This window comes from Mustela putorius, unplaced genomic scaffold (genome assembly GCF_011764305.1).
Source record: "Mustela putorius furo isolate JIRA1106 unplaced genomic scaffold, ASM1176430v1.1 tig00003869_pilon_pilon_pilon, whole genome shotgun sequence".
NCBI classification, from domain to species: Eukaryota; Metazoa; Chordata; class Mammalia; order Carnivora; family Mustelidae; genus Mustela; species Mustela putorius.
In genome coordinates this window covers 16,089,489-16,097,258 of record NW_025422021.1, presented here as the reverse complement: position 1 = coordinate 16,097,258, position 7,770 = coordinate 16,089,489, and the positions used below count along the sequence as shown (strand labels likewise).

Here is a 7,770-nt window from a genome sequence, read left to right as displayed (position 1 = left end):
ACCACTTGAATTTTTGTTCCATTTATTATTAGAAATATTGTAGCTCTACTGACCACAACTAATCTATGAGTTTTTCTCTATGCTCCTTTTCTTAAAAACAAAACCAAAATCGTATTTATATACCAATCAATTTAATTAAAAGAAAATAGAATTAAAGCCTTTATCATAGACTTAATACCATGATTTATCTGGTATTTGTGGTTGAGGTACTGGGATCTCAATTCACGGAAACTTCACATTAGTGAAAAGAAGCTGGAGAAAATGTTTGGTCTCAAGAGGAATGTACTACATAAGAATGGTATTACAATGTAAACATTTTAAAATAATGCACGTTGATTCTAGGAATTTGATGTTTAAACATATTCTCAAGAAGAGAAGATTTCATCAGAGGACCATTCGGATGGCAGTGCTGCAGGTACAGCTGAATCAGGAAAAAGTATAATATTTTAGAAGTAGTATTTAGGCTGAATCATAGAGAATTTACAGGAAACTACAGTAGCTAATAACACAGTGCCTCTAATTATGATGAATCTTTAAGCTGAATTTGTTTCAGAATCCGCATGTATAATGTTGCTAATGCAAATATTTTATTTGTAATGGCGGAGATGGAAATGTCCTTTCACATCATCTCCTGCCAATGCAAAGTAGGCCCCTGACGTCTGCTTAGGATGGCTCTGTCCATGCAGTACTGCTTTCACACTGTTGGGTGAAATTCAGTAGTGTTGGGGGTGGGGGGAAACACTTTACTGTAGAAGTTAGTTATTCTGATGTGACTGTCCTAATAAACACAGCAGCAAGGTCATGTGTCACCACAGCCATTTTCAGGTGACACAATTACATCTTAGATGACTCAGCAGAGGTGTCAAAACCACATAAACTTTCTGTACAACACTCAAAAATGCTTCACGAATCTTTGATGATATTTAGGTTGATATGTAAATTATCTAGCCCAGAGTGTTCAAAGAGTCACTGTACAGCCACATCAGAGATCAAAAGCTTTGTGAGTTGTTACTCTACTGAACTTCAAAGTCTAAGAAAAATCATGAAAAAATTTAAATGAAAATTATTTTATACTTAATACCAGGAACTCTTGAAAAATAAAAGGTGCGAAGTCTTGGCTGAACTAAAGCTGTTCTTGTTTAAAAGTCCTCGCCTGCAGATGCTCCTGACTCTTAGTCCCTGTGAAGGCACAGATGAAGAGGAATTCTCACAACGCAACCACGGCATGAAACCAAAACTTCACCTATTGCCAAAATCTGAGAGGAAGTTTTGGTAACTGGAAGAACGGTGAGAAGGGATTTTAAAGTGTGGGAAATAGACTCACAATTTTATGATTTTTACTGATTTTATCTCCTTGAAAGGGGTAGAGAAATGATTTTTTTTTTTCTTCTTCAGGTCACCTTATCACTTCTTCCCTCCAGGTGCACTCCCTTGAGAGGGTCCGAACCACAAAAACCTGGGACAGAGCTACACTGTTCTTCTTGTCACCCCCCAAGTCCCACATACATGGTAAAGGCAGTCGAAGGGATACTAGGCAGGAAGAGAGTGGTTGTGTACAGTGTTTACTGGAGATTTCATGTTGCGTTCTAGCAACCATGCTCCCATACAAGTCAAGTCCTGCAAAAAAGGATGCCCGGAGACCTGGTATCACTCCTTTCTGTGACCTATAGTGTCTTGACTCCACTGTGAAGAGGATGGGAGAGCTAGTGAATGTGACAGGTAGTGGAAAGTCCCACTTCAATGCAGAGGGACCTCATTAAAAGGTTAAAAGCTACTACTTTAAAAGATTAAAAGCTACTAGTATTAGTATAAAAAGCTACTAGTATACTGAGATTAAAAGCTACTAGTATACTGAGAGTGGGCCCAAGAACATGTTTATCTACTTGCCATAACATTATAGATCATAGAGAGAGATTGTATTGGAACAGAGCTGGGGCGGGGGCAAGGGTTAATTTGCTCATTTGCAATAACTAAATGTTTTCTATCAATACATGTTGAGAGTCTAGACAGACATGAATTACTCAGTGTTGAGTAACTGAAGAGAAAAGGAAATCCATCTTAGAAATTATGAAAAACTACCTGGGAAAGAAAGACCTTGCAGAGAGGTCTGCATGATCTCAGTGTCTTGGGATGGAGCCCCGCATATATATATATATATATATATATATATATATATATATATGCCAGCTGAGATGATAATTCATTATCTGGATTAAAATTCACACTGGAGACAGTAAAAGACAGATTTGACACTGCAGAAAATTGAATTAGTAATGTGAACAATGAGTGACTCTCTCCCAATGTACAGAAAAAGGCAAAATAGTAAAAAAGATGAGGAGGGCAATAATAGATCTGACAACCCAAGAATGGAAAGTCAATCTCAAGATTATACATGTTCTAGAGACTAGAATAATTAGATCAGAAACACCCATAAAAGGTAATTGTTGAAAAATGTCCTGGGTTGATAATGGCAGTTAAAAGGATTCTCCATGTTCCAGACAAAAATCAATACAAAGAAATCTATAGATAGGCACATTTTGGCAATACTTTAAAAAAATTCCAGTAAATTTACAGAATACTTCAAAAGTGTTGACGACATAAAAGGTAGCTCCTCTGTAACAATGAAAATGATGAAAGATAAATATCATACAATTTCACTCATATGTGGAATTTAAGAAACAAAACAGGTGAACATAGGGGAAGGGGTGGAAAAATAAGACAAAATCAGAGAGGGAGACAAACCATAAGAAACTCTTACCTCTAGGAAACAAACTGAGGGTTGACCTAGGGGAGGGGTTGGGGGATAGGATAATTGGGTGATGGACATGAAGGGGGGATATAATGAGCACTGGGTGTTCATTGCAACTAATGAATCACTAAACTCTACCCCTGCAACTAATAATACACTATATGTTAATTAACTGATTTTAAATTTTAAAAAATCACGATGACATCAGATGATTCCTCTGTTATGTATATATTGGGAGGAAGAGAATGAAACAACCAACTTAGTACTAATTTTCTATAAAACCCAGAGAGAAAAAGATTTAATGCAAAAGTTTTATAAAAAAACAATTCTTTTGTGAATAAAGATAGCAAAATTTATTTTCACATAAACAAATTCTCAAAAAAGATATCATCCATGTATTTTTAAAAGTAACAGAAAAATATACATCGGTGAACCAAAAGACAAATCAAAATTAATTTAAAAAGCCTGGGATGCCTGGGTGGCTCAGTTGGTTAAGTATCTGCCTTTGGCTCAGGCCATGATCCCAGTGTCCTTGGATCAAGTCCTGAGTCGGGCTCCCTGCTCCATGGGTTGTCTGCTTCTCTCTCTGCCTGCCCCTCTCCCTGCTTGTGCACACTCACACTGACTCCTCTCTCTCTCTCTCTCTGACAAACAAACAAATAAAATCTTAAAAAAGAAAAAAAGAAAGAAAAAAATGACAATGTTACATGAAAAGTGTTTAGAGCTTGGCCCTTATTCTTTGTGGACCCCGAACATATGAATCCCATTGGATGTAGTGTTTACAGCTGGATTTGGAGTCCAGGTTAGCATGATACATCTCCATGCTCCCCCTAGCTCTTCCAGTCCCTTTGCAGTACTGGAGATTGGCAGCGCTGCTCTATTCACTGACAAGCAGTTCAGAAGGGCCATATTAACAACACCGCTTAACACCCCTGAAGCCAGACTATCTCGGTTGAATCCAGTTGCTGGAAATTTTGTAATATGAGGAAGTTGTTTAACCTCTCTGTGCCTTAGTTTCCTTGTCTGTAAAATGGGAGTAATAGCAATATCCGTCTCATAGAGTTAATAAGAAGTTAATAAATCAACAGACCCTGACATTAGCTATTGTTATTTCAGATTTTGACATAACACTTCACATTATGTATTTTACATGTGTAAACTGGAGAAATGAATAAAAAACAACACAGCAATCTTCTCTGATGGGAAGAGAGTATAATACATTTTTTGTACTGTATAATGCAGACCAGGCACAAGAGGAATCCCTTATCTGCCACTTTTTAGTAGTGTGAATTTGCACAAATCACTGAAACTCTCTGAACCTCAATTGTTGTCATCTGTAGAGTGGGGTAAATTATATTTAATGTATGGGTAAGTTGATCAGCTCATCCTGTTTCGCTCTGGATATTTTTAGTTTTTTTTTTTTTTTGCACCTGAACTTTCACATGCTAAAACCCCTCAGTGTAGGGGGTGTGTGGGTGGCTCCATTGGTTAAGTGTCTGCCTGTGGCTCAGGTCATAATCCTGGAGTCCCAGGATCCAATCTGCATTGAGCTCCCTGCTCAATGGGGCGTCTGCTTCTCCCTCTGACCCTTCTCCCCTCATGCTCTCTCTCTCTCTCAAGTAAATAAATAATATTAAAAAACCCCTCAGTTCAGATACACTGGGACCACTGGTCACTTTATTATGGGGTTGTTAAGATCTGACAAGTATGTAGCATATGATCTTAAAGCCTGAGAGTTCAATAAATGTTTTGCATTATTTATATTTGTTTTTTTTTTAATAAGGCTTCAAAATCCAGTGTGTATCTTTTATGTCCAACATGTAATTTGTACTCACCATATTTTAAGAACTCAGTCACCACAAACGGCTTGTGGCTACCATGTTGGACAGCCCAGCATTATACTGGTGTTGGAATAAGTTAAAGAAGATATAGGTACCTCCGAAAATTGTTTTTTTTCTCTGTCAAGAAAATAATGATAGTTTTTCATCTTTCTTATTTCACATGCTCATTCAAAATTTCCAAATCCATGAGTTCTTTGATGAAGTAAAAGGGTATTAGTGTATATCATATTTGATCAACATCGATCAACAACTTGGTGTATATGTAAGGTTTTATTCAAGCACTTTGCTGAGGGAAACCAAGCCAAAATGTAGGCAGCTAGAAAATCCTGGGGCGTTTTTTTACTGCTCACTTGTTTGTAAGTGGTTTATATGTAGGGGTGCCTGGGTGGGTGGCTCAGTCAGATAAGTGGCTGGCTCTTGATTTCAGCTCAGGTTATGATCTCAGGGTCCTGGGACTGAGCCCTGTGTTGGACTCCCTGCTCAGAGGGGAGTATGCTTGAGATTTCTCTTCCTCTCCCTCTGCTCCTTCCCCACTCATTCTCTTTCTCTCTCCAAAAAAATTTAAAAAAATTTTAAACATATAATGTATTATTTGCTTCATGGGTACATGTCTGTGAATCATCAGTCTTACACAATTCATGGCATTCACCATAGTATATACCCTCTCCAATGTCCATAACCCTGCCACCCTATACCTCCCTTCCCCACCCCCCAGCAACCCTCAGTTTGTTTCCTGAGATTTTCTCCCTCCCCAGTCCCATCTTGTTTCATTTTTTCCCTTTCTTCCCCTGACAACCCTCCACCCTGCCTCTCAAATTCCTCATATCAGAGAGGTCATATGATAATTGTCTTTCTCTGGTTAACTTATTTCACTTAGCATAATGCCCTCTAGTTCCATCCACATCGTTGCAAATGGCAAGATTTCTGTTTTTTTTTTTTTTTTTGATGGCTGCATAGTATTCCATTATATATATATGCCACATCTTCTTTATCCATTCATCTGTTGATGGACATCTGGGCTCTTAACATAGTTTGGCTATTGTGGACATTGCTGCTATAAACATTTGGGCACATGTACCCCTTTGGATCACTACATTTGTATCTTGAGAGTAAATACCCAGGAATATGATTGCTGGGTCATAGGATAGTTCTATTTTCAACTTTTTTGAGGTAACTCCATACTGTTAAAAAATAAATAAATCTTTAAAAAAATGGTTTATATGTAGTCTGTAGTCTGTAGTCTATATATATGGTATATATGTAGCCCAAATTATTCTGGACTAGAGAGAAACCTTTATTTTTTGGTCACCCTGTTTTTTGGTCTGAAAAGTGTTTGCCTGAGAGGTTATTAGTCACAAGAAATACAACATGGTGGTAGATTAAGTTTAATGCTTTTGAATTTTTGTTTCACTTGCCTATATCCCAGGTGACTAGGATTAGGTCATGTTTCATGATCCTAATGGATATCAGAAACTTGCCTAAATTTTCCATAGCTGTTGCTAAATTTTAGATATTCTGCACTAGACCTATGGACTAAGGCAGTTATATAGTCAATAATAGTATCATTAAGGAAGGAAAGGAAGGCAATTGGATCTTATCTTCCTCCAATACTGAGTCCGTGTTATAAAATGAAAAGAAGATAGCCCTTTTTAAGATTTCTTAATATCCTATAGCCTCTAATTATACACATTTAATGAAACCAGGAGAACCAGCTCAAATTAGGCTTAGTTTTTTCAACATATTTCTGAACTTGTTCAGTGATTTCAGAATAGATTCTAAAATCTATTCTCCAGTTATTTTAGATTAAAGGTAGGAGGTAGATGTTGAGACCATCTGGCCTACAGTGGCAAGTTCCATCGCAGATTCCAACCCTAATTGATTATTAGTGGCTCTCTCTGCTAAGGAGAACTGTGAAGTCTGGTATAGTTCTCTGTAAAAGATCGACTAAAGATGTTGGCCTCCGCTGTGGGAAGTGGGAGCGCATACGCACATCGTTGCCTCTCATTAACAGCAACCCTCGCAGAGAGGGAGCTCCTCACTTAGTAGGGGAAAGGTGATAGGGGTACAATCATTATTTCAGCAGACTGGAGCTGCAGGCAGTATTGTGTGGAAAACTGGGTCAGCAAGATGCTAAGCCGGAAGGAAAATTTGCTATTGGAATTCTTCAAAAAGAGTGGCACAAATGTGCACAGAGGCCATTCCTACTGAAACAGCTTGCCTGTAAGTGTCAGCATTTTTGTTTATGTTACAACCAGTGGGCATTAGCAGAATGTGGAATGACGACGCCAAAGAGGGTCAATTTTCAAAAGGGATAGTGTCTTACAATATCGTACGTATGTGTAAGACAGTATCAAAATATTCTATGGTCAGTTTTATCAGTATTTTAATGGAAAGTAGTTTATATTTGAGTCTTACAAAAATACTGTCTTTGAGATGTACAGTCATAAGCTATATAAGAACTATAAGTAATTTTGTGTAATCTGTCTTTATTACTTAGCAAATAGACAAGTGGTCTGAGAAAGATGGGTGAATTCCAAGATCCAGGAATTTATATGTATCAGAACTGTGTCCAGAATAAGGTCTCCTGGTTCTGACAATATTTGAATTCTCCCCCTCCCCCCAAGATTTATTTATTTCAGTGAGGGGCGAGGGAGAGAATGAGCAGGAGGGCAGTAGGTGGGAAGGTGCAGAGGGGGAAGAGAAGATTCCCTGCTGAGTGGGGAGCCCAAACTGGGGTCTCATCATGGGGCTCGACATGGAGCTTGATCCTGTGACCCTGAGATCATGACCTGAGCCAAAATCAAGAGTCAGATGCTTAACGTACTGAGCCACTCAGGCACCCCAGTATTTGATTTCTGAAAGGGCTCACAATCTAAGTATCAGAGGCCTGCTAGGACCCCTTAAAGGTTATTTATTGCATTTTAACTCCCATTGGTAGAAGTTTCCTAAGATTATTTTGGATAGGTAGCTTTTATTGTCTTTAAAGATCCCCAGGATATTCTGTTGTTTCTGTCCTTAAATATGAAAGGGAAATGATTTTCTTTATCTCTTACCTATCTTCTGCTTCACTACTTTTCTTCAACCACTTATTTTAGAGAAAGAGATTCATTAACATTTTTCATATATTATCTCATAGTTTTAAATATATAAATAGTTTCAATGTAGTCACATAGTTTAGGT

At 37.9% G+C, this 7,770-nt stretch overlaps 1 long non-coding RNA gene across 1 annotated transcript; it reads left to right on the top strand.

The window, feature by feature from the left end:
• Positions 1-339: 339 nt before the first annotated feature.
• On the top strand, positions 340-2,077 carry LOC101681383. Its single transcript, XR_001178063.2, has 3 exons — positions 340-415; positions 1,147-1,287; positions 1,396-2,077. It is a non-coding gene; the product is annotated as an uncharacterized LOC101681383 (long non-coding RNA).
• Positions 2,078-7,770: the final 5,693 nt, after the last annotated feature.